Source organism: Aphelocoma coerulescens, chromosome 4, assembly GCF_041296385.1.
Source record: "Aphelocoma coerulescens isolate FSJ_1873_10779 chromosome 4, UR_Acoe_1.0, whole genome shotgun sequence".
In the NCBI taxonomy this organism is placed as follows: Eukaryota; Metazoa; Chordata; class Aves; order Passeriformes; family Corvidae; genus Aphelocoma; species Aphelocoma coerulescens.
In genome coordinates, this window is record NC_091017.1 from 18,237,129 (window position 1) to 18,255,214 (window position 18,086).

Here is an 18,086-nt window from a genome sequence, read left to right on the forward strand (position 1 = left end):
TGCTCCAGGTGGACACAGCTGATAGTATAGACAAATAAACCCTAATGGTAATGGAAACTGCTGGTTCAACCTAGTAATAATGAGGATAAATTCTGATGCAACTACTAAAAGAAATAGAACTATAGCCAAAAAGACCTGTTAATGACTCCATTTAGACTCATTTGTGGACTTTGGACACACAAAAAATTTCCTAGATTTTTTTTTTATAGTTCTCTTTAATATTATTCAAATAGAAGTTTTGCAGAATTGGTACCTTATGTTGGTATCTGCCCAGCTTAAAACTTATGGTTCAACCCATGCCATGATAAATAATTGCCAGTCGTCATTTCTACCAGGCAGTGTTTTAATTTAAGATTCATTTAGAGGTGACCAAGAAAGAGGAGATTGTACCAGATGAAATCTGAATTTTTCAATGTCTTTTTTCCAAATTTGGTGGAAATAATGAAGCACCACTTACACATTTTCAGTTCTGTGTTTTACTGCAATGGATTCGGGTTCTCAGTGAGAAGACCTTTTTCAAATTTCAGTGTTTCTAAAAACACTATGTGATAAATTATTTGACAACTCAGCTCCTTAATTTAAAATATCACTTTCTTAATATTGAAATTGAGCAAAATGACATATCCTCATGGCATTTCTGCTACAATTTTCAATTAAGTTAAAGTAATATCCCCTAAGGGAGAAAACAGGGTCTGACTCATTTATGTGCGCTTTCATGTTAGCCAAAATTTTGGGGTGTTACAAATGCTTCAAAGACTATTATTTATTTGATTTTTTTAGAGTAATTTTTATGCCAGTATGAACCTACCTTAATAAATCTTTGTCAGGTGGCATGTAAAAAAAGTCTCTACTAACAATTACATTCACTCAATATTATTCACATGTGCTAGCTTTGAATAACAGAACTCTTAAGGATTTTTTAAACAAAGTTCCAAAAGTATTCACTGGGATGCTGGCACTGTGAGGCAGGTGTGTGCTTGCTCTGACCTTGATGACGCATACATTTTAGAAAGCCTGAAATCTGACTATTAAAATGTTGCAACTTGACCATCTGGCTTTTAGTGTTTGTCTTAGGTTCTCATCTCCTTTACAAATTAGCCCTGGATGCCCGTCCTGGTGGTGTAATGGTGTTTACCTTTTCCTTATCTGCTGTGAAAAGTGGAGCTGGATTTGTCCTTGCCATTTCCCTGGGCAATCTGTTAAAAGAGAAAACAGACGTCACCCATGAGAGGGAGCATAATAAAAACCCTTAACAAGGACAAATTTGGAGGCTGGTGGTGCTGAAAGATAATTCTTTTAACCACACATTTGCATTTACATTGAAGCTTTGTAAAATGGAGCAGCTAATGCAGGTTTCTTCCTATTATTCGATCTCAAGCTATAGGATTACTTTGCTTCTTAAAAGATCAAATTTTAGAACTTTTACTTCAGCAGACAATTAAGGGATTTACTTGTAAATATACAGAAAGCAATCTGTCGAAGAGTAAGTGCTATTATTTTATAAATAATTTCTTAAACAAAAAGGTGTTATTTTAAGAACAGTAATCAAATTAGCACTACTGTAACCTCAGTAATAAAGGTTTCATCTTTTTAGCCTGATTCTTGAAGGTTTGCATTGACTTCTGTAAAAGGCACAAATTAAACCAATACATGCCTGGCAACAAAAAATACAACTGTGCCTAAGTCACAGTAGGAGACGTAAATTTTTTATTTGCAAATCATGTAATAAAAAGCCATCTTTCTAGCTTTCTCAAAGTCATTGTCTCTTGAGGTTACTGGAGGTACATTAATAAAGATTAGCAAGTATATATGAGAGAAGAGACCGTCAGAGTGAAATTCAATTTTCAGAAAGATCACCCATGAGAAACAAGTTGGCAATTGGTTGGTGTTTCATGTCAGTATTTCCCCACTGGTTTTTTTTCTGTTTTCTTTATTGCAACCCTGAAGTAAAGATTGTTTTCTTTAGCAGGCATAGCATTTACTACTGCTGGTAAACAGGTCCAGCAAACCAATATTAAAATTGTCCAAAGACATTGTTATTAGCAATTTCAAATATTTGTGCTTTTCATAATAAATAACATAAACAGAAGCTTTCAATATGTATTTTTGAATGAAAACAGGAGAGTGATGCGGACCAAACCAGTTCTTTAGTAGGCCTCTGACATGAAGTTTGAGTAATTTTCTCAATGAAAACATGAATATAATGTTGGTAGGCTTTCCACCAAAGACAGTTCTCATGCTACTAGACCATTGTTTGAGTTTTTTTCTGTGTCCTACTAAGCTGGAGTTTTTTCCCAAAATATAGTAATTTTGTTGGGAAGGACTGATTTGGTGTCTGAGTAGGTAGGATGTTCTTCTGGGAAGTCTACGTTATCAAGAATCACAGAATATTCTGAGTTGGAAGGGACCCACAAGAATTGTGGAGTCCAACTCTCAGCCCTGCACATGACCATCCCCACGAGTCACACCGTGTGCCTGAGAGCATCATCCAAACCCTTCTTGAACTCTGGCAGGTTGGTGCTGTGACCACTTCCCTGGGAGCCTTTTCCAGTGCCCAGGCACCCTCTGGGTGAAAAACCTTTCTACTCTTCAACCTAAACCTCCCCTGACACAACTTCAGGCCATCCCTTCAGGTCCTGTCACTGGTCACCACAGCCCCTGCTCTTCCCCTCATGAGGAAGTTGTATGTTCTTGCTTCAAATTAAATCAGCAGTTTGAATCTGTGTGTCCTGTATCCTGTCTTAGTGCAAATTTGAGGTTTCTGACCTTAGATTTGGCTGGAAAATTCTGCCTGGCCAGGATTTAACTTCCTGGTGAAAGCTCGGTGTGTTTCCATGAGAATTCTTGTTTAAGTGCATGGACACTGTGAATTAGAAAACCAAAATTTATGTAAGGAGAGGAGAAAATAAGAAATCTTGACTGATTCTATGTAATATTTATATCTCTGTGTGATTCTTTAGGGCATTTGCCCTAGAGAGGCACGCTGAGTCCTTCACCATGGCAACTCACTAGTCCTCTTAGGAGATTGCACCCCATCTTGTGTGCTGCTTCCAGGTGTGGTGAATCAGAGAACATAACTTGGCCTGATTACACACACAGGAGTGGATGGAAGAACTTTTAAATTTTTAGATCTCTAGTTTTGTTTAAAAATGTGAACCTTTCTGGCATGATTAAATGATTCCCATAAAATACTAGTGATGATAGTAGGGAAGAAGCTAGCAGATTAGGCTTTCAGGGCAACCTGGATTTATACCTTGAAATAGCTACCAACACTTGGCAGTAACATTTGACATTTTAGTTAAATTGCTACTGACTTCTCATCTTAGTGCCAAAAATTCTACATTGCTTTCCCAAATGGAGATGAGGAAATTTGCAGACTGTATTCTTGAGGCTTTTTTTCTCATTTAAGATTGTAGGGCAGGATCTTTTCACTTGTGGCCTCTTGATTAAAAGCAATTGGACTTTGGCCATTTTGCTTTTCCTCTTCCTAGGACTGCTGGTGTTTTGCACACTGGCATGGGTTGTTGCTGGAGGTTTGCACAGTAGGTTGTTTTTTTGCCTGATGCCTGTACACCAGGGTGGCCAAGCTTTTTTGACGTGCTGGCTGTGCAGTGATTTACTGGCTCTGGCCAGCAGCAGTGCCAGCAAGGCTGCTGTTCTCTCTCGCTGACACATCACGCTGCTTTCAGCTGCAAACTCTTTGCTTACCCTTTTGGACTTGTTATACTCCTGATCCCACATTTCCCTTTGGTGCAAAACGCTCCATTTGGCACAAAACGTTTTTGCTTTGTGCCTGGCTCCACTCCTATCTCTGTCTCAAGTAGCCCATGAAACTGAGAGAGCAAACAGAAGCAGCTGGCTGTGGCCTACCTGTCTTGGAAAAGGGGCACAGAAGGGACCACATCTGCTGCAGCATGAAGTACAAACCTGGGCCAGACGCTGAGGATTGTTCTAAAAATGTTTGCCTTGCAGCATTGTTCTTTGCAAGTATCTACAGAGATCATTCTTGAAATATGCAACACACTAAGAAGGTTGGCATAGGCTTTCTTAGACAAATAGGTGCTCATGGATCCGAGTAAGAGCTGAGTTCTGAGTCCTGAGTAACTGTGTCATTTAAAATGTGATATGGTAAGTTAAGGGTCATTCAGTAATGCTTCCATGAAGCTTCATTCAAACTGGCAGTTGCATCTAAAGCAAGAGAATCCATAGTCATAATTAAGAGTTCCCTGAAATCACCCAGACAGTGTGCAGAAGCAGCCAAAAAAGCCAAGAAATTGCTGGCATTATCAGGAAGGGTACAGAGAACAGGACAGAGCCTAACTGTGTAAAAACCCTGATGTGCTCACATGCTGAGTACTGTGTGTACTTCTGACTTCTGTGTTTCAAGAGGAGACAGTGGAGGTGAAGAAGGTTCAGAGGAGGGCAACTTAAAAGATAATGAAGATGAAACATCTGCCTTATGAAAAGCAACTGAAATACTACATTTGAGACAAAGATGGATGGAAAGAATTATGATCAAAGTTTGCAAAAACACGAAGGTGGTAGGTAAAATGAATGCAAAATGTTAATTAGCTCCTAATGTGGTACTTTTGCAATTGGAAATCAGTTGTTGAAACTCACAGGAGATCCATGCAGAACGGATAATTCCTTTTTACAATGCAGATAGCTAATTTTTGTGCGCACTTTGACAGAAGACTGTGTAGATAGTATAAATGGGTTCAAAAGGGTTTAAAAGAATTCATGAATATCTTGTCCATAAACAGACACTAAACAAAATAGACATCCCTAATCTGGAAATTTTGGTTGTTGGACAACAGGGGAATGGCTCTGGATAAAGACCAGGCTTGTGTGTTCTCCCTAGTCAGCATCTCCTCTTTGCTATTCTTCAGGATCTCTGGCTAACATGGACAATAGGTCTGACCCAGTACAACATTCACCACATTCTTTTAAATGTAAATGGTAATAGCCAATAATGGGAAACTTGCAGCAATGCATTACAAGTTGTAGGCACTAACTGTGGTTAAATTGCACATTTCCCATATTGATTTAACAAAGAAGCTAAGTTGCTAACCAGAATGCTCCTTATATATCAAATAGCTGTCAATCATTATTATGTTTATATTTGCTATAGAACACTGGGGATTTGCAGCCACTAAGTCACTCGCATTGCATCCATGTGCCACTTTTAACTCCTATTATTAATTGCTATATTACTCCTAAGTACAGAGAAAAATGCTCACAGAATAACAGAATAGTTTAGGCTGTTCTAGTAATTCCTAAGTTGGAAGGGAAAAAAAGTTTGCTTATTTGAACTCCTAACCTTTTGCTCTATAATTCTTGCATCAGAGTGTTTCATGAGTATTCTGCCCTCAGACATGTCAGAAATATCAGTGAGATAGTCTCTTTTGCAGATATTTGATACTTCTACTTCCAACTGAGATCAGAGAGTGTGGAGAAGTGTGATTTTTTGCTTGTTGGTTTCAGCTAACCAACCTCTTTGAAAGTTTGGAAGCAAAACCTGGTTTTCACTCAGCTTTGTGATGAAAGAATAATTGGCATTACACATATTTTAAAGTCCCAGTCCAGGTAATGCTAGGGTTTTAGCATTCTTCTTTTATCCAAACTAACTTGTTAGTCTCCAGTACTGGAGAGCTGCAATAGCCTTACCTGGTATACTAAACAGCAGCAAAACACGTCTGATGGCTTCTGTATTTGTAAATGGCTTGTGGAATTTCTGTAAGAGGGCAATTTGAAAGATGATTTTATGATTCAGCTATAAATTTCCGGCACGGAATCTTTGTCTTTGATTGATAAAGTCCAGGTTACTTCACCTGTAAGCATTCCACAGAGAGCTTATGAACTAAATATCCCAGTCAGAGTTTGGGGATGATAGAGTATGGACATTAAGATATTATTCAGTCATTCTTGCCAGATATCTTCTAAATATTGATCTAAAAAGTATGTCCTGTGGTGTGAATATCTTTTCAAAAAGAATGCACTGTGGAATTAATGCCATTGAATACTGCCACTGGTCACCCTGCACATTCCTCACGGCACTGCTTGCCTAATAGCTCTGCTGCTGCTCTCTGACAATGCTGGGCATATGCCTGACAACTTCATTGCTAGAAAGCATATTTTATTTTAAATTGAGCTTCATCATCCTATCTTCTCATTTATTGAGGTGTTTGCTCATGAGAGGCAAAATGGACAAGATGAACAGTAGGCAGTGAAGAGCCATTTCAGCCTAGTTGCTGGCACTGCAGATTTTATAAATTACTACAGGATCTCTCCACTGTATACAAGAAAAAAGGTTCTAGTGTAATGTCCTTCTGTATCTAAATTTTCAGTTTGAGGTTTCTGCTAGAGAAGTAGTTCCCAACAAGAAGCAAGTCAGCTTTGTTACTGTACTAATTTAAAAAAAGAGTTGAGGCTTTTGTGGGAAGAAATAATTTGAAAGCATTCAAAGAATAGTAGTTACTTAGTAGCATTAAAATAATGAAAAGCTGTATGATTCTCTTATAAAAGAAGCTTTTCCCCTTTTCCCTCCAATTATAGGAAATTGTCATTTCTTTCTTCTGATGGACCATCCCATTCAAATGAGATTCAAAGGGTAATTCTTGATTGCAACCTTATTCTTTGGCACAGAAAGTGGAAATCTGTTTTGTGTAGGACAAACTAGTATTTAAAATATTTTCATTTGATTTGTATACTAAAATCAGTATAGATTGTATACTAAGATTGTATACTAAGATTTGTATACTAAGATTTTCAAAGAAAGTTGGTGTGTTTTATCTCTCAGCTGGACTGTCTTCCACAGGTTTTCTCCCCTTTTCCCAGTATCCCAGCAGAGTGCTGATCTTCCTGGAGGTCATCCAGTACATGTCTGAAGGAGATTAAGGTAGTCTGAAGGGGAGGGAGATATTCATCAGAATTTATTACTGTTCAAAGCCACCATAAGAATCTCCATTGAAGTCTTTAGTGTTAAAACCCATGAAAATTGCTGATACCACGGCAAGTTAAAAATGCTGTAGGTGTTTTTCACACAGTATTCCAAGAGATACCACAAAGAACCAACAGCTGAAAACTTGGCTAACTCGCCTTTAGTCTTTTGCCATGTTGAAGCCAGGTCATAATTTGTGTTGTTCAACACAGAGATAAATTTTGGGTCTATGTAACTTCTGCTGCTGTCAGTGAGTGGGCTGCCTCACTTTTTCTCTATGTCTCAATACAAGATACCAAAGAGCTCAAGAAAATATTCCAATTATAAAATTTTGAGCAATGAAGCTTAAAAAAATTAAAAGACCAAAGAATTAGAAAGCAAAGAGATGTGGTTCCTTAACAAACATGCCAGACATAGCTGTTACATCAATCTCATCACTATATATCTTTACTTTGCCTTTAGGAGTGTGGTCCACCTTCTTATGCTGTGTCCTGAGCATGGCAACCAGATGTAAAAGACATTGAAGCTTTTGTTAAAACCATACAATAAAAATCTCAGGAAAGGCACAGTAGTGCTGAATACTTTTTGATATGAGCACCTTAATTCCTCTCACTTCCCAAGGGAACAGTCCAAGGTAACTATGTCAAATACACTTAGGAAGTTGTAGATAAGGTATGAGATCCTAAGGGTTTAAAGAAATAGGCCATTTCTCTTTTAGCCATTGTTTTAAAAGATTCCATAATGCCAGATTGCAGGTTTCTGTGTGAGAGTAGAGTTGTTCAGTTAAAAGGGAATATACTGATAATTCCTACAGTTAAGAAATAAGTACACACACATACTCTTAATGCAGGTTTGTGGATGTTTTTTAGCTAACAAGTGAATATTGATTCAACAGCTTTAACAGGAAAGAAACAAGATTCACAGCAGCAGGAGTCCCCAGTGCCATACCATGTATCACAGTAGGTATCATTCGTCTCTGCATCTCTACATCAGTTTGTCTCTACATCTGTGTTTTGTTTTTCCTGGTTTACTCAAACAATGCAGAAGTCAGTGAGACTTTCCACTGTCACAAAGAGTGCATCTTTTTAGACTTCAGGGTCCATTCTGTTGTTGCTGTGCAAAATAGCAATAAGATTCTGGCTTTAGGAGTATGAGCGAGATACCACCCCTGACTGTCACTGGGAAAGGTAGCCTATTATACCAGAGAGACATCAGCAATCATTTAGAAGGCTGACTGCTGATTGTAATTCAGAGGATTTTGTCACCTCCTATGCTGAATCTCCACCAGTCTGCCCTGCCATTTTGAAGAGACTGGTTGTTTTCTGTGTGTCAGCTCGGAACCAAGGGGAATGCCGGCACATAATTATTTGATTCAAACCAGTGAGACAGCACAAACCTTCAATTCATCTTTTTGATAGTGTGTTAATGATCTTCTAATCCTTTTTTTTATTATTATTTTTGCTGGTCTTTTATTACAGAGAAAGTGTTTTCCATATAAATTATGAGAGTAATTTATAGTGATAAAGTAACAAATCTTAGCCTGTTTCCTAATGTCTCATCTTTTAAGAACAGAGAATTGGGTCTTTTTCAGTCCTGTCTGTTGTTGGCAGATTCAAAAGTATGAACTCATTGAAACCAATTTTAGGAACAGGTGCAGAAACCTGCCACTTTCAACTATCTTCTAATTAAGGATGTAGAAACTGAGGGACTCAAGTTGTAGGCTGTAATAAAGCAATAAGTCCCAAATATTTATTTTATTTTTTAAAAGAGAGTAGGTTCCACCTACCTCACCATCTTACCCAGAAGAAAACCAAGTAGTGTTAATAAAAATTTAAACAAGTGAAGAGGTCTTTTTCAAATGTAAAAGGAACTACACTGCATTGTACACTAAATATGATAGTGAATACTGTAATGATACACATTAAAATTGAGCCAAACAATCTATAAATATAGATGTGTGTGGTGACACTGATACCCATACACATGCATAGTTATGTTTCCTCAGTACTTTTGTGAATGCCACAGAGATAATACAAATTTTCTCAGGAGAGCGATCCTCTTACTTTCATTTTATTTTGTCTTTTAGAGAATAAACCATTACAAAAAAACACTGATCTGATGCTGAATTAATAATTATGTGCAATATCCTGCTTGGCATCAGTTTTTTTGTTGAAGAAAGAGAAATTTATTTACAGACATGCTGACTTTGTATTTATTCTCCTGTGTCTGCTTGATATAAACACTTTCCAGAAGTGATGCCTACACATTGCAGTTTGGTTGAACAGTAAGATGCAATCCTTGTTACTTTAAGGAATCCTCAGCATTCCACTGAAGATTATATTCCTTTAATATGGAGAAGAGAACACTTTTCTATTGATGTTTACTATTCTTCTGCTGGAAATACTTCTTTGGAATGTACCGCTCAAGAAAGTCAAATAAAGTAACATGCAAGCTAATGGAATTCCTAAATTGGATTCTTCTATCTGACTGGAGTTTTGCCTTTATGACTCATGTTCTTTAAACTCATATGCTCTTGTCAAGACCAAAATGATTTATGATTGCGTACATATTTTTATAAACCTATTTTGTAAATGTACCCAGAGATTTAAGGCAGAATCTTTTTTGAAAGTTCTTAAAGAGCCCATGGGGCGTTTTCCAAAGATAGCTTCAACTTCTGTGTGCCTTGCTTATTTGCATCAAAAAGATGATGGAATGAAGTGAACAAACTTTGAGACTATAAAATGTACAAACTGAGGAAATTGTAATTTCACTGCAACAAAATTACTGTCATTTTAGTGGAGCCAAGATTTCATTCTCCTGTGCTTCCTGGAGGAGCTGGGCAAGCCATTTCTTTTAGGACATTGACAGAATAAGCTCCTCCTAAATTCAGAGTCTTAAAAGTTTAGGGTGTCAAAGTTTCACTTTGGATCCTGCTTTTTCATAAGTTCAGGAGGGTTTCTGAATTTCTAATTTAAGGCCATGTCTGCTTATAATTTAACCATATATGGTAGTAACTGTAATACCTTAAAGGACACTTTAAGGGCTGAGGAAAGAGTACAAAGTAATAATTGCTGGCTTGTCTTTCATGGTAGTTAATGAAAGAATTTCATCACTGGTCATAACAGTGATGTATATTATGCTGAATCACTTAGAATTAAGTTTGTTTCATGATTTGAGGGGTGTTTTTGACCAATAAAACTTTCTTGAAACATGCATCAAAATTTATTATCAATGTCCATGTATACAGAATCATTCGATACTTTAAGTGTGAATGTTGTCTGGTCCAGTCACCTGCCCTAAGCTGGGCCAGCTTCCACCTTGTATCAGCATGCTCCATGCCTTGCATAGTAAAACCTTAGTACTTTCAAGAATGGACTTTTCTCAGCCTCTCTAAGCAGCTTGTTCCCTGCACAGTTGTCTTCTTTTTAATGTGTTTTGACTTGTAGGTGATTAGGATCTCATGATATTTTCTTTTATTCTACATTTCTGCAAAGAGCCTGACTGGCTTTTAGGTAGATGAACAATAGAAACCATAAGACTTGATTCAACTCTCAGCCTCTTCTCTTGTGTCATGTTCTCCAGATCAGTTTAGTGGTCTTCCTGTGGACTCACTCCAGTTTGTCAGTATCTCTTGTATTGGGGGCCATGGACAATGTGAAGCTGCTAAAAACTGTTCAAGAAACAAAAATACCTTCTGCATTAATAGCCTTTGAAAGAGAACTTTTCATCTTTAAATCATGATGCAAAAGAGAAACTGTAAAATTTCCTCTATCACTTAATTTTTGTATTCCCATTTAAGAAATAACTAAACTAAGTAAATAACTATAGAAAGGTTGCTAATCCAGATAATGGCAGATCTGAAATTAAGTCAGAAGTCCTGCTGCTTTTTTTTTCCATCCAATGACTAAGTAAAATAATTTATTTTCTTTTTTGGTCCCTGAAAAAATTTGTCAGTGTCCTTATGTTTATTTATATTTAAGGAAATTCAAAAGCCTCTATGTAAATTCTAGGGGTTTGTATCTCTGTTATTTTCTAGACTTCTTTTGGCATTTGACTTCGCTCAGTACAAATGAAAAGAGGCTAATTTTTGCTTTCTTTCATAGCATTGAGATGATTTTTTTTTAGGTATACCTTCTCTGCTTTTTACTTTGGAAGAATTTTCTCCTTCTGATTCACCTTCCTGTGTAGCGCATCCAGGATGCCCTGCCCCCACAAGCAGTCTTACAGTGAACCACAGAACTTAGGGAAATATAAGTTACTGCTCAACTGTAAAGCCTACATAAACCATTCTTCTGCTAACTTAGGTCCTTCACTGCAGCCTCAAAGACGTGAGATGCCATGCTAAAGAAGAGCCCAGCACTCCTTGTTGGCTTTGGAAGGTTCATTTCAATAGGGGTTGGCTGTATTAAAGAGCCATTTACACTTTGTTGTCAAGGAGAGCTTGCCAGGGGACCTAAAGGGTCATTAGCCTCCACTTAGCACCATGCAGTGTAGCAGATGCTTCATGACATGTGACAAGGAAAGGCTTTAAAGGGAGTGTCAAGAAATCCCAGCCTCATCACTTAATTTTTCACTAATCTGTTGCTGTCTAGCAATTTTAGTCATTTTATTGATAGTTGAGCTTTTACTTATATGTGCCAGTGATGACAGTAGGAGGAAATTAAAGAAACATTGGCGGGGGCATTACATATTTTACTTCTCCTTTTAGTAATTCATCCTTCTAGGTGTAGTGAGTTGGCCGTTAGACAAGAAGTAAACCCAGAAATGTAAATTCCTTGAGCTTTTAAAATTCCATTTGGCTCAATAATTGTCAGTACAGACAAGCCAACCATTTATTTTTCTAAATGCACAAGAATTTCAAGTGGCAGCATAACTGTCGGCTTTCTTTGTGCACTATAGTTACTAATATGTTGTATCCACAAGTGTCAGATGTGAGCCACATGCAGTTTCAGGATCCTTCCTCAAAGATAACATCATGGAATAAAAGGATACAGAGAGTAGTAACTGAGGCACTTGGTACAGAGAATGTACCTTTGGAGGAATCTTTCGTCGTTCCTTGTGTTTCAAATACAGATAGCACGTGATCTGAGGAAATACAAACAGAAGCACAGATTGCCTGAGGACATTGTAGGTAAAGTTCTAAACACACTAAAAAAAAAGCCCCAGCAGAAAGGAAGCCCTTAAAATGAGGTTCGCTGGGCAGACAGTATGTGACTACCTCAGGTTTTACTTCATAAACAGGAAAATTTGTATGATTGTTTGTTTGAATTTAGCCACTCTTTTAACCATCATGGTGGCCCTACAATGTGATTTTCCTTCCTCTCTCTTATTTAGACAACTGTCTTCAGTGCTACATAAATCATCTCAGTTAATCTGAGAGGTGAATGTTTCCAAGTAAGTGTGGCCACACCCTGAAGGCATGACATGTGAGACAGAATGCCTTCTATTTTAGGAATTCGTGCTTTCATCCAGAGAAAATCCCTCAAAAAGTCATGCCTAGCCATCAGGACCCCCTGGATAAATGAGAATTTATTATGTCATCTTGACAATAAAAAATACTGTGGTTATGAAGTGTCCAGTGATCCTTGGTGTTCAGGGTTGGACAAATAGATTTCACTAGCAGCCATTAGGTACGGAAAGCCTTTATCCAAAGGGGAATATCTATGCCCATTTCTTGTTTGCTTCATTTGAATGAAATTAGTTCAATAGTATTTATTTATCTTTACCCTGTGAGAGAATGGAAACCTCTCCAAGAAGAAAAGGAACAATATAGTTAACCAAGGTTAAAATTCCCACTCAGGGATCACTTCTCTCAGGATCATTGAGGTTTTACTGAACACGATTTCCAAGATCACAAATAAACCTGTCTGAAGCAAAGTCTTTGCACAGGTATCAGGTAATGAATGTGTGGAGAGGCCAGCGAGGCCCATTTGCATTGGATCAGCTGCTTGTTGTAGATACCAGAGAGTTTGTGCAGATGCAGACCAAGTCTACAGGTAAGGCTTCCTTTCTCTTCTGGCTGTAAATCTTTGACAAATCATCAGAGTCCACTTTGTCTTCCCAAGCAAAACTTACAGCTGGAAAAAGCATGTCATGGCTGGGAGAACTACAGTGTACAGTATCTCAGAGTTCTCCTGCTCAAGATTCCCTGTCATTTTTGGTGTGGATCAGAACAAAATATAGAGATGGTACTACACAGTACTTCTTTATGTGTTTACAATCACACAAGATGTGTTTCATCTGATTCACAATCGCAGTGGGACCCTGCAATTTGCAGCTGTGCAGACAGAATGCTGCTCTTTTTACAGCATTTAGCTGTGCTTTGGTAGATAGAAATGATCAGGGGGTAGAACTGCATTACTAAGCAGAATTTTTGTGACCTGTGAAATAGAGCTCTGTGAGTTAACAGTGCTCATGAGCCAAGTTTTGGAATCTATCAGGGTTGTATTTTTCACAGTTCTTTTCTGAGAACGTGGGGACACTTGATTTCAAAATAAATTGTCTAAAATGACACAGTTTAGAATATATTACTTGTTTAAGAGATGCATTGTATTCCCTTTCATTTTGATATATATACATTTAAGTATCTTGAAATATGAAGCATATGAGTATATAAAGTATCTTTGAACCTCTCAAAGGGAGGTTTCCTAACTTAGGCTTTCAAAATAATGTACTTTTTCAAAGTGAGGTAATTTTAAGGCAATTACACCTTTCTCATAGAAAAGATCAGTAAAGTTACCCATGTCACTACCTATTTATCCTCGCCTCCGTGAAATTGCTTTGTTTTAAAAATAGGCAAAGAAAATAAAAAGAAAAATGGGTCCTGTTACTGGAATATCCAGCTACTCATAATCTCACTGGAAGATCCATTATGTATTATTTTAGGAGTAGGAAGTGAAATAGGCATTCCATGGGAAAAATTAGAACTTTTAGGACATATTTGCAAGTCTCCCCACATAAATATGCCTTGATGCCATCCTCACCCTGTTTTTTTATTCCAGTTCTGGAATTAAATTCTGTCTTGGGTTAAACAAGTATTTTTACTGCTTAATTCACTGGTGTCAAGACTCAGCTGTTGTCACTTGTACCAAGACTGTCTTCCTCTGGAGCTGTTCTGTGATGGAAACAAGTGTTCATGATGAAGTAGGACAGATCCAGTGATTCATTACAAGGTTCTGATGTAGGACACGCAAATACAGATATTTCATAATGAAAATAAACAATATATGTGAAAAAAAAATGAAGGAACCGTTCTTGTAACATAATTACAAGGAAGAAAATGTGCTCTGTAGAGAAACAGCAAGAGAAGAAAAATCAATAGATGAAAAGGTAATGGTACCTGCACAGGCTGTGGAGCCATATCTAACAACTGCCAGCAATGGAATGCTTGAGAATAATATTGTAGCTGTTACCTGGTAAGTGGTAAGAAATCTGAGAAATGCAAAGATGGAAATGAAGCAGTTCTGAGCACAGCCAAGTACCATACTGTGTGTATCTGCCCAAACAAGGGAAATGTACAACACTAATCCATTAAAAGCTCCCATAATGATAATAACCTAAATTAGAGCAATGCTTTTTGACCTTTGGCATAAGCCCTGGAGCCCAGTAGATCTCAGAATATGAGAATGAGTTTGAGCTGCAAACTGAGCATCCAGGCTTTGAAGATGTGATTTTTCTGGACCACCTCCATTTCAGCTATTGTAGTAACATGCAGGAAACAGAGAATAGATCCCCTAAGAATAACATTTAACACTGAAGTGAAAGCAAAGTCAAAGTAGATGTATTCTGCATTTTCCTCCTCTAAAGCCTCCCTCAGTAGAAGAAAACAGGGGAAAAGTATGGCTGGTTCCCCATCCAGCTGACCGAAAGTCTGCAGGGCGTGCCATCAGATGACATATGTTTTCTTGTTACCTAGGGTTTTAGCTTTTGTTTGGGTTTGATGATATTTTTATTTGTTTGCTTTTTTGTTCTGGAATGTACAAGTGATTTTAAAACTGTTTTAAAGAAGAAGGGGGAAGTACAGTTCTAATTATCTAGATTTTTCTTTTCTCTTTGCAAGAAGCCCTATGGAATTTGGCATCTTAACCCAGCCTTGCCTGATGTGATCACAAACACAGTTAAATTTTTATTAAAATGTTTTGAATCTTTCAAACATGATATTGATAACTGAAATGGAGCAAAGAGACAGTAGCATCTGGTTTTAATGAACATGGTCTGCTTATACTTGAAAGCAAAACCATGGAGGAAAAGACTGGAAATTCTTGTTCAGAGAATCAAAGTGCAGTAGTGTTTTTCAATACCTGACATCTGTATGCTTAGAATGACCTGGGTGACTTCACTTAACCAATTGTTCATATTTTTTAGATTAAAATGCCATATTCAGATCTGAAATATATTTGGTGCATTTTCTTTTCTTTTTTTTCCCAGCCTGTTGTGTACTTCTTTTTTTTTTTTTTTTTTTTTTTTTTGTGCACTTACCAAAGCTTATTGCTTTCAGCTCTGTCCTACCTTTTTGGCTCGGTGACCTTGTTCAATATAGTGCATATTAAACTATTTTTATTTACAATTGTGGGTTCCTGTTACTGTATTGTAGTCTAAACAAACAAGGCAACCCTTTGTGGGGATATTTTTCTCTTATATGTATTAACATGTGGACTGAGAGAATTGCCTAAAACAACCTCCTAAACTGCAGGCCTGTGTAAAAGCCAGCTTTTTCAGAGGAAATTGTCAGGGCATTGTCAAAACAGACTCTGCAAGAGGCCTCCCTGCCTCAGTGCCGCCAACTCAAGTTTGTTAGTAGCTCTTCAGCCCAGGCTTTTCATGGACATGCTGCAAACCGTTAGGGTTGAATTAGAGTTTGAACTTTTTTATCAGAGCAGTAGTGATAGAATGTACTAATACAGCTTCCTGCATCTTTTCTTGGAACTCAGCTTGCTTATGTGGGGTGGGTGAACGTGTTTGGAAATGCAGCCTAGATATCTGTTCAGTTTTTGTAGTACCAGCTCTGCCCAGTCAAGATAATGATGATGAAGAATTTTTATAGCCCAACCACCTTCTCTATTGCTGTCTTCACAGCTAAATCCTCTCTTGGATTCAGAGAAAAAATCACTGGGGTTTGTAGCAGAACAATGTAAAGCTGTGAATAATCACTGGAAAGATGTAGTGGACACTTTTCATACCACAGAGAAGTTTAATGCATGGTAAATGCATTTAGCTATGAAGAATTCACCAGGTCCTTGAAAATGGTAATTTAAATTCCATTTATTTTACTTATGTCATTCCACTTTTTTAGCATAGTATTGTCCTTATACTGGAATTTGGATTAAAAGTTTGGAAAAGAACAAATGCTTTTGACCATAAGCACTTACCTATTGTCTGTATTTTGAAGTTTTTCACACAAAAGGCAGAGGATAAGGGCCCCAATTAGTTAGCAATATCCAAATTCCTAAAGTTTTCAGCTTTTAAATCTTTAGTAAAAGTGGCTTTCAGTTACCACTGATAGCTTCTTTGAATCCTTTTGTTTTATTCCCGAAGCTGAGAAATCAATGAGGTTGGCCAGTTTGATTAAATAGTTTTCTGAAGTCAAACTATTGTAAAGTTAGCCTTTAAAAACAAATACGCTGCGTCGCCTTTGACCATTTACAGTTTTTCTTTGGCTCCAGCAAGCATGTGGATGTCTAATCAGGGGATTATCAAGTAGACTAGAGAAATATAACAAAGTTCTGTGCTCTAGTAAATATTTGTATAGCACAAGCCTGGAGAAAGTCCATGTTATATTTTACTGTTGATAATTTAATAACTCTGTGGCACGCCTGAAATTGTACAGTAAATGTCAGGATGTGTCAAATGAGGTATCCTGTAAAATTTAATAACCTCATACTTAAGATGATGTGCGGGCATGGGCAGGTAACACTGTCATTGGAAAATATGTTTTGCAAATAATATTTAATATTTAGGGCATTTATTTGAATTTTGCTGGGAAATAAAGTGAGCAATGGCCTTCCAGCTGATAGTTACTAACAATGACAACGTAAGTGACAAACAGAATAACTCATGCAGAAATAGTCCAGTCTATCAAATTATCATGAAGGCAACCAACAGATTTCATAGAACAGTCAAAAGATCTGTGATTTCCTCCAGCTCCAGAAAATAGCTCATACAGTAAACAATTGATAAAATGAAGTGAATCTGTGTTTCTTGTGTTTAAGGGATAGCATACAGCATGCTGTCTGCCACGGTAGTTTGTTTGCACTGAAATTAAGCAATAATGATTGAGGCACAGAGCATTTCCTGGGGATTAATGACCGTCTGAGAGGGGATGATGGCCCAAGGAACATCCTGGCCATTAACCCCAGCCAGTCATTAATCCAAAGGAAATGCCCTACCCCAAGATCTTTATTACTCTTAGAAAATGAAAATGAAGAAAAACAAACCCGTAAAGGCCTAGGTATTTATTCTGGAGGATGAAGTTTCAAATCATTTTGTGCATGCAGATTTTGATAAAATGAACACCTTACCAGTTATTTAGCTGGAGTGCTTGGTTCTCTCTAAAGCATCTTGGTATCATCTAGGCCTACAGAGGCAAACTGGAGGAACATCTTTTTTTCACCTTCATTAATCTTTTTCTCAGTATGGAAGGCAACTTATGTCTAATTATAATGTGATTTAAGTGAGTGTATCTTTAAATAGTCTGTATTGTGTTAAGAATTTAGAGTAAGTGGTGGCAGAGCACGAGCCAGGCTTAGACACTGCTCTTGTTATATTTGAACCCTTCTTATCCTAGTTTTGGAAGCAATGGACCATCTATACCTTTACAAGCTAAAATAGTCGCAAATGTGACATTACACAAAAAATTATACTTCAGAAAATGTATATATTGGATTTCTTGAGCTAAATTGTAAGTTAAGTTCTTGGATGTTTGTTGTTTCCTGTTTTTTTCTGAGCTGGTGAGCACTTCAGTAAATTTGAAAGAAAAGAGATGGCTGTTCTTCAAATAGATATTTATCAGACTTAATGGTCCATCTCTAGGTACCTCTAATGGGAGGAGAGAGGCTGGGATAGAAGTTTCAATGATGCAACTTAGTTTCGTGTCATACACCAACCTGTATAGGCCAGAGATTTGTATACAATTTTCAGGGGTTTTGTG